The 14400-nt window shown below is 39.4% G+C and overlaps 1 protein-coding gene across 1 annotated transcript in view; it reads right to left on the bottom strand.

Moving 5' to 3' along the window:
• PHLPP1 (PH domain and leucine rich repeat protein phosphatase 1) overlaps window positions 1-14400 on the bottom strand; it is a 131859-nt gene that overhangs the window by 101370 nt on the left and 16089 nt on the right. The gene's annotated exons all lie outside the window — the stretch shown is intronic.

Raw genomic sequence — 14400 nt, 5'->3', positions numbered from 1 at the left:
CCAGCCTGAGCTGCCAGTCCCCTCAAGACTTGCCTGCCTCAGCATCTACGAAGGAGAGCAGTCCAAAAACACTGAGGTACTGCATGGGAAACATGAAAAAGCCGCACCTATCCCACGCTACAAGGATTCACGTCCCATCTTCAGAGGATGACAGAAACTACAGGATTTCAGAAACACCCCTGGGTAACCTCCCACGTAGACAATAAGAACCTCAAATAATATCAATAAATACTTCATCCCTCTCCTCTGGTACAGAAACACACGTAACGTTCGTAAGCATTTTTCTAGACCTACTCTGTTCCAAATGATGAGACTAACTGTTCTCCTGAATTTACTGTAGTACTACTTTTTTCTTTTTCTTTTTAAAAAAAATATTGCACATTGACTAAAGCAATCAGCTGAATACAGATACTTGTTTGGACTCCTGCAGAACAGCAACACGTATTTTTCCAAACAGGCACACTGGTTTGAACACGCAATTACTAGCTCAACTGTAACAATACAAACAGACTAAACTAGCACTGTTCAAGTTACTCGTGTTCAGCTTTGAAAGTTTGACCCCTGAAGCCAGCATTACATTCACAGAAGAGAAGCCATTTTTTCTACATAGTCAGAAACATAAACAGTTTAGAGCAACCTTACAAATCGTGAAAAATCAAAACCAGAGTACCCTTAGCCAAGGGTAATTTCTCTATCTCAAAAGTTTCAGCTCAGGCACAGAAGTTTTATTTCCCTTCCCAACACTTATACTTCTTAATAGCCTACTGTATCAACTGCACCACTAACGGACAGTTACTCCATTTGCATCACCAAATATACACTTTATTTTTTCTAAAGAAGCTAGACTTCCCCAGTTATAGTTCCCTTCTCCCCAAGAAGGGTCCCGAGATCTTGTAACTCTCTTTGCTCACAGCTTTCTGCCAGGGAACGGTCACAGCTTCAGGGGACAACTGTCTGTGTTTTGGTTCTTCCTATGAAGAAATACACTCAGAGCCAAGCCACCTGCAGCTACAGCTCTTACTAAGACCTTCTGCAGTACAGGTACAATTTCCACACTGTACTTTTAGCTAGCACAAGTTACTATTTGCAGCAGCATACACATATAGATCTTTGATCAAAGTCCACTCTCTATACCCTTTATCGTAGGTCCAAAGCAAGCTACTTTTCTATTTAGCAATAATTCAGCTCCAGAGGTTTTATGGGAGAACTCTGACTCCACACTAAATCTGTGCAAGGGTTATCTCCTCATTGAACCCAAACTCTGGTAAAATTAGATGCCCAAGAGAAGAGCTCTGCTATTCTAGAGCCAGTTCGCAGATAACAAAATAAACCTTAAAAAAAAAATCCGAGAAGCTGACACTGCACTCACATCCTGACTCTATTCTCGGTCAAGATGAGGGTCTGTACAAAGTGGATGGTGTTTGCTGTAGTTTAAGCAAACCCTTTTGTTGGGTCTCCCATGGCATCTTCAATTAGCTTCAATTAGTTTCAGCGGACAAAAACTAAGAGCCGCATCAGGAGAAAAAAAAGCACTGTGGAAATGGACAGCTCTGCTTGAAAGATACACAAACCCGTTTTGTTAGATATATGTTTAATATATTTAAACTGTGAAGAAAAAGAAAAAAAGAGCTCCTGGTTTTCAGTCCAGACCCCCAAAAGCAGAAAGGTCCCAAAACAGATGCATAAAAGAAATCCCTACACACCACCCTTGACTGACTGCATACCCAGAGATAAAATTAAGCATCTTAAAAGGGCACAGATAAAAAGTTTCCATGTTACATTTTAAATTGACAGCAGTGTCTTATCAGGACAGCTAAAACAGAACAGATACCACTTCAGATCCTTCTCCTCCCTGTTTGTATTAATTCCCGCAGAAAAACTCTAACATAAGATATTAAGCACCAGAAGTAAGAGAAGTCATGGCATCATTTGCTGGACAGAGGCCAGGATCTCATATATCCACTCAAGCTTGCATCTCTGGAGACACTGTTTGTTCCTACCATAATTGAGTTATGTTCTGTGCAATGAGAAGGTGGATCAATTACGTTCACCGCTAAACAGACAAGCTTAAGTATTCTCTCAAGAGCTCAAGATTTGTGCAATGACACCTCCAAATTACTCCGTTTGTTTTTCTCCCCCTCCCTCTTTAAAAAAAAAAGTAAGGGACACTGATTCAATTCTCTTCCTGGAAATTCCTGAGCTCGCAAACCAAGAACATCCAAGTGTTAACCCATTAGGGTCAGGCAGCTGGGACTCCCTATCTCAAGTCCACAGTAGGCGGCATCAGATAAAACCGACATCCAAGCTTTTGTTAAGACTGAGCAGAAAGCAAGGAGCAAACAATCATCATCTCAGACACTACTTCAGAGCCGCCATCAAATGGAATATTTTTGTGCAGTGTTACTACCGCAGATTCCATAGCAATTCACAGAATTTTAGAGGTTAGTGTTCCATGTTTGCAGTAAAACTCTCTCTTTGCTTGGGAGCATAGATACAAATTGAATGAAACCACTGCAGCAGGACATCAGGGGCTCTCATCAGGTCTTATCCCACTGCACTTCTTCAAATGGGATACACGGGTTACCATAACTCACAAAATAAACAAAAACGCCAGATTAGAGAGATTTCTGCACTTGATCACGCATCACCATTAAAATTTTTGTCTAGTCACAGAAGTCACCAAGCACCAGTCCTTGAGCATTTCCTGACACAGTCCCACAGATGCAAACTTCGTCACGTATGCGAAGACAACCTACGCAGGTATACATATTTTGAGGCCTTTTTTTTTTTTTAAGCTAGAGAAAGAAGACACACAAGCCCTTCAGTCTGTGAGTTTAAGTGTTTTTTGAAAAAAATTAGACTGAATTCACCTATATTTAGATTAAACATCATTACTATCATATCTATCAAACAATCCAGTACCATTTCTATTGCAGTGAATATGCATTTTCTTTAAACTGTTCATCTTATTTATCTAATTACCACAGCTCACACAAGGGACTATGCTGTCCATGCTACCTAAGAGAAATCTTAGAGGAAACCTAGCCCTGCTAAAGATTTGATAACCCTTTATTAAGGGTTGTACAAGCTATTCCAAAGAATAGACCAAACATTTGTAAATGAAAACCAAGGGTAGCTACTTGGAAGGAAACAGATTCTTACACTATTATTTGCAGTCCACATTGATCTCCTTTCCATTTCTGCTAAGGATCCTTTTCACAGAATTGGAAGTTATTAAAATAAATGTTAATTCCCTACTAATCTTATGAATTAAAAGCACCTAAACAGGGTCATCTAGAGCAGCTAAACATCAGTTTCATAAGATGTAGTACTCTGAGAACAGAAAGTTACTTGTCTAGGTTCTCTAGTTGAACTTTCTGCTATTTAAACCTACGTCCTGTGTATATTTTTGAGTAATAGAAATGGAGAACAAGGGCTCTATAGGAGATGCTGGTGAACTTCAATATACAAATGACTCACAGCGTTTCTCTCAACTCCCTTACTCCAATAAAACAGCTGCAGAATAAGAGAAGACCTACTATACCTGCGTGCTGGAGAACGAGCCCTGCAGTTCTGCAGCAGATTACTGCTGCAAAAACAGCAGACTGAAACCCAAATGCCTTTGCAAGGTTTGTCAGTGTTGCACAAACTTATTTCAGATCTCTTCGCAATACTTGCTCTTCAACTCTGAAATAGTTAATTTCTTCCTAAGGCAGAACACCATGTTCTAAAAATACCAAGAAATGAATCCACTGACATAGGCAGTTTTGCTTAAAACAGCTTGAAAGAAATTTTGCACATTCAAACACATACAGACTAACTTGGACAGAAAATATATTTTCATGCAGAAATGCTAATGAATCTTAACTTTTAATTCACGAGAGAGACTTCATTTCCAAATCACCAGTACAAACATTAGTAACGCGGCAAAGAGATTTTTCTCTCTAATATGCAGCTTCCACATTCTCAGTTAAGAGTTTTATTTTTTAACATTAGATAGTGTTTACATGTACAAACCAGGTTAGAAGCCCCACCACTAGTCAGTATGACTTAGACCTTTAAGGACACCTCATGTCTAGATTCTTCTCATCTAGCATCCTGTCTTCCCTCAGCTCCACAGATACAAACCATTTTCTTTCCTCTTGCTTTCTATTCTTGAAAGACTCTCAAAACGGTCTGTCCAATTCTGCTTCCAATTCTTTTGGCATTATATTCAGCCAGCCTCCATATACACACACAATTCATTTGTGAGGAGTCAGTTGAAAAGTAAGTCTACTTTCACAAACCCAAGTTATCATGCCCATCTGCTTTCACTGTGCAGGACCCCTTCTATATAATCTTTCATTACAATTTACTTCCAGCTCTAGAGTTTTTTGTACGGCCTCTACATAGTAAACTCACCCCCTCAGCTAGCAACATGCACCACTCATATCAATTAGTCTCCTCCCCCTTAAAATAATGTATTTTTAACAGTGATTTAGAATCTAGTTGGAGGTATTTCTGAGTCCACACCTGAACTGATGGCCTCAAGGATGCGTTTGCCCTATCGCATTAGTAACAAAGGGTAACCTTTTAAGCACCAAATAAATATAAAATAAAGGAGAAACAAGACAATAGAATGTATTTCACTTCATTCCATCTTTGAACAATTAATTCAAGAGTCTCACTAGAGAAAGATACTGTAAGAAACCTTCCAGTTGCAGAACTGTACCTATCCAGAGGTCCTTACAAGCCTTTTAGCATTCTATGAGTACAAGACTTGTACTGCATGAAGCCTTTGAGATCAGCAAGAAAGAGCAAAGAGAGCCAGCTAAATCGTAATGAAACAAGCACACAAGTTCGATGCTAATAGTGATGTAGCATCTGAGTAACCTCTGTTCTAAAACTAAAGGCACAGTTGGCCTAGGAAGCAAAGCAGAACTAGTTCAAGAGAACAAGTAAGCTCATAAAGACTTCTGTTTTTCCAGTCTTGCTTTCTTGCAGAACACCATGCTCCATATTACAAAGAACCTCTCCAAAGATACGTTTCTCCAATCATTGTCTCGAACATCCAGGGTAATGAGAAACACTTCCAGAAGGAATCATTTTCTCCCTGCCTGGCTTGAAAAGAGAGGCAGAGAATATTCTACATGATCATACATAAATTCTGGTGCTTTAAGTGCTTGACTCACCACAAAGCATATGACTGGCAAAGGAGAAAGAAAGGAAAGCGAAAACGAGTCTAGAATGCACTTCCAGCTTCACAAAACCAGTTTGATGCCACACATTATCTGAATACTCTGGCCTGTCATTGCTTCACTTCCCCCGAGTTAAACCCATTCTCTTCTGCATCAACCTGAGACAGTCAGACCTTCACCTCTGACCCCAAGGGAAATGACTCTGCATCTGTCGAGAAGGTATTTGTCTATGTCACCAAATCTATTACCCTTCACAGATAGTAGGCACCTAGATTAAAAAAAGTTAGAAACTAAACAAACCATGGTATAAGCCACAAGCAATATTAATACCTATACAAGTATTCTTGGAAAAAAAACACTTTGTCCTCCTTTTCCTAAAGAGCTCTAGGTTCCCTCACAGTAAGTCTAATGCCCAGGGTAACCCTAGCTCCTAAGGCATTACTAAGACAACTGAAGATGTTAAAATCAGATAAGCTTATATTTGTATTCTTATTCCTCCATAAGCATGTATATACACAAATTTTTAAAATACAGTTGCAGGGTGCTACACTACCTCCCTCTATTACTAAGTTTCATGAAGTTAAGTTCACCCTCCTATCACAGTTCTGGTACATTTTAATGTAATGGCTTCGTTTGTTGTACAGGAGACCAAAGCCAGGCTAATGATACCAATCCAGCAGGGAGTGTTTTGCCACCACAACACTCAACTGTTAAGACATTTTGTACACCGCCTTCTTCCTCCCTCAATCATTCAAAATAAAAAGACTGAACAAAGTCTTCAAAAGCTAATCAAGATCAATGGGTTTTAAAAAAAATACTGTTACACAAGAGGCAAACTACACTGGGGGACAGGGGAAAGGAGTAAGCAAAACATGAAATTAGTTACTAATTACTTCCTGTAGGTAGGGCAAAAAGAAACACAAGTGAACTACTAAATGTATCTAGCAAATCTACAACAGTAGCGAGAATTTAGAACAGAAATATTCTACAAGTAAATCTGATATCCAGAAGCTTCCAATGGTGTTTCTTCAGAGAGGGGTAGGCATCAGAAATACTTGCAAAAGAACTCAGATATAAAATGTGATGTCCCAAATTCGGTCACTTCAGGGATGCTTCAGTACACGTGTACCTATCATTCACCAGTGTGATTCACTGAAGAAGAGCTGGCAGCAATCAACAGCAACCGTGGTTGTGGTGACCATGAAACACTTGAGTTCAGGATCCTGAGGGGAGCAAGGAAGGAGAGCAGCGGAGTACAGACCCTCAGCTTCAGGCGAGCAAGCTGACTTATTCAAGAAACCAGCCACAGGAGGCAGAGGAGCTCAGGAAAGCTAGCAGGGCTTTAACAGCTGCATCCCCAAGCACAAGCACAGTCCATCCCCATACTCGGGAGAACAAGATTTGTTTAAGCAAGGAAGTCCTAACAAAGCTCCAAAGGAGGAATTTCAAAACACTGCCCAGAGAAGGAATAATCATGTGTTTTCTGGGAAAGAATAACCATGTGCAGTGATACAGACTGGGGACAGACTGGCCGAGGAGCAGGTCTGCTGAAAAGGAGCTGGGGACCTTAGCAGACAAACCGAACAAGACAGCAGCACATCCTGGTAGCTGAGATGGCCGGCAACATCCTGCACTGCATTAACAGGAGTGCAGCCAGCAGATACAATACACCTGTAATCACAGACGGTTAGATGCAACTGGAATACTACATCCAGTTTTTAGCCCACCGGTACAGTAAAGACTGTGAGCTGAAAATTAAAATAAAAGGGGAGAGAGAGAGAGAGAGCGTTCAGCAGAGGGCCACCATGAAGGTCATGAGCATTTGCCCTGTGATGGCAGGCTGAGGAAGCTGGGCTTGCTCAGCCTAGAGAACAAGCAGCCCACTTGTCTCCAGGGCAGACTAATTCTGAAGATCTCATTACAAGACGTGGCTGAGAAACTTTAGAAACTTTGAGACAAACGTACTCCTAACAAACATTCACTTAATCAGAGTCAAACCATGTTTATTGCTTATGTTTCAGCACAGTTCACAGTTCAGAGATAGCTGAAACTACATGATATTAGATGGGGTGAAAGCCCCAAGCATTTAGGTTTAGATCAAATCCTCCTCAGCCTCCATTTTGCTAGCATCTAATGTAACCCCCGCCCCAAACTGTAAATTCCTTTCTCAACTACCTGAAGCGTTCCTTTCCTCTGACAGTCACCTACATTCAAGGAAGAGGGCCCAGAAGTAGCACTATGTGTAACACTTCTGCAGGGATCACTATACTTGTGCCTTTTCCCCTGTTGTACATGAACTCCTTAACCAATACTTTCTTAGGAGGGTGTTTGCTTCCAGACTTCCCAAGTGAGCTTACAATGGAGACAAAGGAAGATGTGACACAACGTGACTCCTTCCCCCCATCTGCACATCAACAAAACTGCTGTAAAAGGAGTTTATTTTATACATCAACACCACTTTGTAAACGGTCAGCTTGCACAAAGTGATGAAATTTAAACCTCAGCAAGATAATACTTATCAAGATAAGGCTGTTTTAATCCCTCAAACAGAAAAAACACACAAAACTACGCAAAATGCCACCACAAATCACATATATCACCCAAACCATTTATTGGTAAATCTGCACCTTTGTCCAGTTGGACCTTGCAGAGCCATGAAAGTCAACCTTATATTTGTCCTGGAGATCTACAGACAACATCCTAGAAGTTGAATGCTACACCATGCGTGTTTATAGAGACACAACAGCATATCCTAGGTGAAATATCAAATTCCAGAAGATTTAATAGAGACAAATTATCCTTCTACAGAACCATCTACTAGCTGCTCTTTCTTTTTCATCAAGGCAAGCCAGAAAAACCTTTCTTTTCCCTGAGACCCGTTGAGGAAAAAAAACCCTACAAAGCAAAAGGACTTCTTCAAAACATGGCCATCTGCACAGTGAAGAAACAAAGTAAAAAATGAGGTACCAGCAGTAGTGTAAAACACTTAATCGGTCTCCTAATTTATCCATTTCTCGTACCTTTGAGTATTTTCTACCAAACTCTAGATCCCGGTAACACCAGCAGATATGTAAACACGATACTACCACTACTTCATAAATTACCCTAAAGCAATTCTCTAATCCGCACCAAGAGTGCTACTTTGGAGAAGAATAGGGTAGGATGGTTTGTTTTGTTTATGCCTGGAGCTTAAGTCTTTAAAAATTATGCAAGTAAGGGCATCCAGGCTTAACCTTCAATTTTTGTGCTTAAAAGTGTAGTCTTCCTTATTTAAAATTCCTCCATGGCACTAGCTCATTTTCAATTGATATTTAAGAATTTTGAAAGTGTCTTCTTAAGCTGTAACACATATTACATTCTGTAGTAAAAAAGCCCTCTACAGAGTTGAGTATGTTTCAAAATGCTAATCAGACACCTAACAAAACTTCTGTGCAAGGTGACAACACAGCACCTGGAAAGAGAAGGAAAAGATCAACTCTCTCCTTGATGAGATTTTGTTTGGTTTAGAAGCAGGAAGACACTCCTTTACCCAATATACAAATGCAGTTCCCTTTGTTTCAGGGAGGAAGCCTCATGTACAGCCTTTACACACATTTTATGATTCCTATGCAAAAAAAGCCTAGTTAACACAGGTGCCTCAAACTTAAGGCAGCAAAAACTTTATGAACAATCAACTTTATCCCTTGTATCTGAACAGGAGCTAGCCACAGAACTGCATGCAATTCATTTTTTCAGCATCCAGGCAGTAAAATCAAAGGTGAAGGAACCTGGAGTTGGAAGTTTCTGCTCTTAGTGCAAAAATCACATCATAATAATAATAAATATATAATAAATGCACAGGTTCAATACATTACTAACTATAGCCTGTAATACATGGGTTGGACAGTATACAGCAAGAGACATAGGACACTCACTGAGAAAAGGTATCACGTAAATATTTACATGTTTATTTTGAAGAAGTATTAAGTTAGAACCTGTGAGAATTCAGCAACTGCTAGAAATAGAGTCAAACTCATTTATGATACTTCAAAAATAAGATTTTTAGATATTTTAAGAACAAGATGTCACATCAGTACCATCAGTGCATTTGCAGTCCCAGAACAATGCACATTATACAGAACCTTTTTAATAAAAAAAGGTACACGCACAAGAGGGCACTGACACCACCAATCCTTGCTCAGCTATGCAGACGTCCACAGGCACAGGTAATGGTACTGACATGCACTGATCTTATTTTAGGATTTCTCTGTAGCCTTCAAGTACCAATACTGCAAAAAGGAGATGAAGGGAAGCGCTGCCTGCTGAACGCTACACATTTGACCCTCTAAAATGTGCTTTTCAGCCTCAGTGTTTACAGAAACTAGGATGTAAGAACTTCAAGACTCCAAGGCTTGAGTGCTGTCCTCTAGTTGAGAGCCTGTAAGAGGAAACCCTACAAGTGGCATACCCCAGTGAGCAGTGTCAGACCCATGCCAACACGTAAGCTCAACTGCACCAACCTCAATAAGAGGCAACACTTCTAGGTGACTCCAGAGCATGGCCGTGTTACGGCAACTGAAGGAATAAAGGAAAAAAAAGGAAAAAAAGACTCCTTGATGCGGAATTCTGGTATCATCCATAATAAAGACCAACAAGTCTTGGAAAAAGAGTATCTCTTGTTAAGCCACAGTGAAGAGGAAAAAAGACTATGGTAGCAGAGCACAGAATTTTTACCACAGCAAACATCAAGCACGCACTGCCACATGCACCCACTCAAAGAGCCTTCTTCCAGAAGGCTTCTCCTGCTCCTGTCTATTTCTGTGGGCTGAAGAATCTCAGTGTTCATTATTTCTTTCAAGTCACAGCCTAGTGCACAGAAGACAGTGTCCATTTTGTTTTCACGGCTATCCAGAAGAGTTGAACAAAAAAGCCCCACCTCAAACCAGGCCTTAGGAAAGCTGCTGCTTCATGAGGTCTTCTAGAAGTGCAACGGCACTGTCTTCAGTACAGAACCCCCTTGGAACGGAAACAGATTTCGTTCTCATTCAGCACAGACCAGCCCTTTGGCACTCGCGGGTCAGATTTCCCTGAAGCTGTACAAACACTGACAGGCTCCCTAGGGCCTCCAAGAGCAGCAGGTCAGCACAGTACATAAGAACTCTTCAGAAACAAAAAAAATAAAACAATCAAGAACCCTTCCCTTGATGGAAAAAACAAGCCGCATTTAAAAAAAAAGAGGATGATCTGTTCTTCTAGTTAATTAAAAATGAGTGACTTTTAACAGGCGATACAGCAATCAAGACAGCAGAGCAGTGGCTGAGCCACTGCACAACTTCCCCCCCAGGAAGTCCTGTATTTGCTTTCAGACTACTTCGCATCCCCCTGGGTCTGCCCCAAAAACCACTACAACAGGAACATAGTTGCCTGGGACTATTTTTTTCTTCTGCAGTAGAAAGAACATGCAGCCAAAAAAAACTGTGGTAGAACTCCAACAATCACAAATATGTAATCTCAGTAATCTAGATAATTGCCTCTGAGCTTGAAAGCAACACTCTGAAGTCTGATTAAGGTTTAAAGTGTACAAAAATTAGAACAACACACTTTATCAGTATTGTTTACCCAGCTTGTTACAAAAGCCTGGCAAAATAGAGCCTTAAGATAAAGATGTTAGAACAAGACTTATTTTCTCTCTCTTGAATTAGGGTCTTGGACCAATTTCCGCCTTTCAAATCCCTCCCCCCCTCCATTTTTGAAATTTATAATATTTAAATTCTACATTTAGAATCTTTAATTTCCTAAATCTAAACTTTGTTTTTTATAAAGAAGTGAAGGCAGAAGTGAAGGGAAAGGAAGAGCAGAGTTCTTCCAGCAATAACCTGATTCCTGCGCAAATCAGAAGACTCAGGAAAAGGGCTCCAATGAGTTCTCATAACTAAACACACGCTGACTTAGCAGCTAACAGGAGGCTAAGAGTTTTATTAACACAAGCGATTCATGGCCACTGAAGTTTCAGATATTTCCTCCAGCCATCTGCTAATTCAAGCTATTACAAGTTCCAGCACCAGTGGCACCTCAAATATCTGCATCAATGCAACGTAAATGCAGCTCGGGACCAAGGTTGGTAAAAATGGTAGGGTGTCCAACTGCTTTAGGCAACCATGCCCAACCCATTTTGTCAGAAGGCTTCCTCAGAGGACAGGTGAATGGCTCTTGCCTGCAGCATTGCCCACCCGCATGATGCAGGGACCAAAAGGCAGCCACTTTGAGACGGTGTCATACCACACTGAGGGGTGAAAAATCCTTATACTAGACAGAATGACAGACCGCATACACATCGGGTGAGAAGCTTCAGTGCAGAATGAACTTTGCACTCAAGTACTCTCGGGACAAAGGATTTTGATGCTTATATTTGCAGCAGTCAAAGTTGAACGGTGTGTGTAGCCTAGAGAGACGGCTCTTTCATCGCCGTCATGCTTCATCAATGCCGTCTGGAATCCACCTTGCTTGTGGCTGCAACTGCTCGCTCAAGCCATCATGTTCTCTTTCATATGAAGCCTTCAGAAAACAATACCTTGTCACCTCACTTTCTCTACTACACAATCGCTCAAGATGACGACTTTACCTTTTTTGTTTTGGAAAAATGTTTGCTTTTAGAGATGAAATAAAGAAAGGCAACAGAAAAAGTAATTCACCATTTCCCACTGCAGTTTTAAGGTCAGAACTGTGAAAGAAATGCACATCCTAAAACAATGTTATTCACAATTTTCAGCAATTGAGGCGGGGGGGGGGAGGACCAGAAGCCACAAATTTTGCCATCTAGCCCAAAGCTTTCCTACATACGTCCTAACCTCAAGGTAGTTAAGCAAAGCATAATTTAATAAAAATAAATAAAAGCAGACAATATGGTCCATCCCCTGGAGCTGCCTACATGATTTTTTCCACAAAAATAAGTAGAACAAAAGAAGAAATGGTACTATTGTATCAGTAAGATTATACAGTTACATTTTATCCTGCGTGGACTTGATAATCCTAAAACAATTTAGAGTCCCAGCTAGATCAGTGTCTACCATATTCATTAGTCACAAAGGATACCAATTCTGAAGACAAGTTAAAGGAATATATGCTTGCAATACTGTACTTTCCAACAAGGGTTGAAGTATAAATATTAAAAAGTTTTCAAGAAAGATGCTACACAAGTTGTCAAACTTGCACAAAAATTGAAGAAACAAAGGAAGCTTGCCAGATGCTAGAACGTAAGAGCATAGCCTCCAGCTGACTGTCCTGATTTGCACCAACCCAACCATGTAATGGTTTGCACATTACACTCTTGCAAAGGACAGTGCAACGTTGACATTAAAAGTAAAACAGCAATGGCAGATAACCATTATCACCATAATAAAAGCGTGTCTACGAGTTAACTAAGTTAAACAGGACCAGAGGGAAATTCCAAAGCCTAATTTTATCCTCTTAAGTATCTAGATACATAGACATGTTTGCAGAAATATTTTCCATTCACATGACGGCTACAGCATTAATTACTATCTTAAAACATTCTGCTAAACATAAGCACACTGCAAGTTTAATCTTATAAAGGCATATGTTTGAGCAGAGCAAATCCTACACCGCTGATGGGGAGGAGACAAGTGAAAGTGCTTTCATTAAAAACCAAGACGTCTTTATGCATAAAGCTCATCCACACAGCAAGTCTGTGACTCCTAGTCACCTCTGTAAGGGGTGCCTAGCTCCAGGTTAGGAACAGCAGGATCCTATGAAGACTGGTATTTACTGGTGGTTGTGCGCTGCACGAAGCACCTTGCAGCAAACGCTCACTTACATAAACCAGAAGCTAAACAAAAAAACTTGGCATTACAGGAGATAGGGTAACTTTTGAGCATCAGTCAACTCACGTCTCATGGCTAGGCGGAGCCAGAGTATAATTTCAAGTGTTCTAACACCCTGTTTTGTAATAGCAGTCATTAACTCACCATGACATACTATAATAAAAAAAATGAAGAGAATTAGACTTTCAGTGTAGTCCAGCTCTCTTCCTACTCACAATAGTCATAGGCTTTCCAAGATAGCTACCTTCCTTTCAATATTGTGTGTTCTGCAAGCAGAAACAAGCTAATTTAAAAGCATTCAAGTTTCTTTCTTTTCTCTATTTCTCCATTGTCCATACTGCTCCAACATCAACCCACAATCTACTCTCATTTTCAAGTGATGCCAACTCACTTCTTGGGCTGCCTGGCAACAACAGTTTTATTTAACTTGCAAACCTTCCCTCAATCGACATACTCCCTTCCTCCACTACTCAAGAATGTGTGGAATAGCTGGTGCTATTTATCTTTGTTTTGCTAAAGACTTTCACAAGTTGCTAAAAAAAATTCACCAAAATACAACCTTGAAGCAAACATGTACTTCCATACATTTTTAAGCCTTGTAATGAAATTGGGTTCACAAAGTATGTGCCTCTCGAAGTATGTGTAATGGCCTTCTAAACTCTGAAGAGAACGTACAATATAATTATATGGAGAGATAAGCAGAAGGCTTTATATATTATATACATGCACATATATGTGAAAAGCCAAGCTGTCACAGTTTAAAATGGTAAATTTAAAATACCTTAAAATGGTAAATTTAAAATACCTTAAAATGGTAAATTTAAAATACCTTAAAATGGTAAATTTAAAATACCTTAAAATGGTAAATTTAAAATACCTTAAAATGGTAAATTTAAAATACCTTAAAATGGTAAATTTAAAATACCTTAAAATGGTAAATTTAAAATACCTTAAAATGGTAAATTTAAAATACCTTAAAATGGTAAATTTAAAATACCTTAAAATGGTAAATTTAAAATACCTTAAAATGGTAAATTTAAAATACCTTAAAATGGTAAATTTAAAATACCTTAAAATGGTAAATTTAAAATACCTTAAAATGGTAAATTTAAAATACCTTAAAATGGTAAATTTAAAATACCTTAAAATGGTAAATTTAAAATACCTTAAAATGGTAAATTTAAAATACCTTAAAATGGTAAATTTAAAATACCTTAAAATGGTAAATTTAAAATACCTTAAAATGGTAAATTTAAAATACCTTAAAATGGTAAATTTAAAAAACTGCCACCAATATTCAGCACCATTGCTTGTAATAAAAAGCAGAAATCAGAACTCGGAGTTCTAAATTAAAGGCGAAAAAGAAGCAATGAAGACACTATCCAGTGACAGTGATTTCACAC

The sequence above is a fragment of the Cygnus olor genome, chromosome 2, assembly GCF_009769625.2.
Source record: "Cygnus olor isolate bCygOlo1 chromosome 2, bCygOlo1.pri.v2, whole genome shotgun sequence".
Classification (NCBI taxonomy): Eukaryota; Metazoa; Chordata; class Aves; order Anseriformes; family Anatidae; genus Cygnus; species Cygnus olor.
This window is presented reverse-complemented; position numbering and strand designations above follow the sequence as displayed.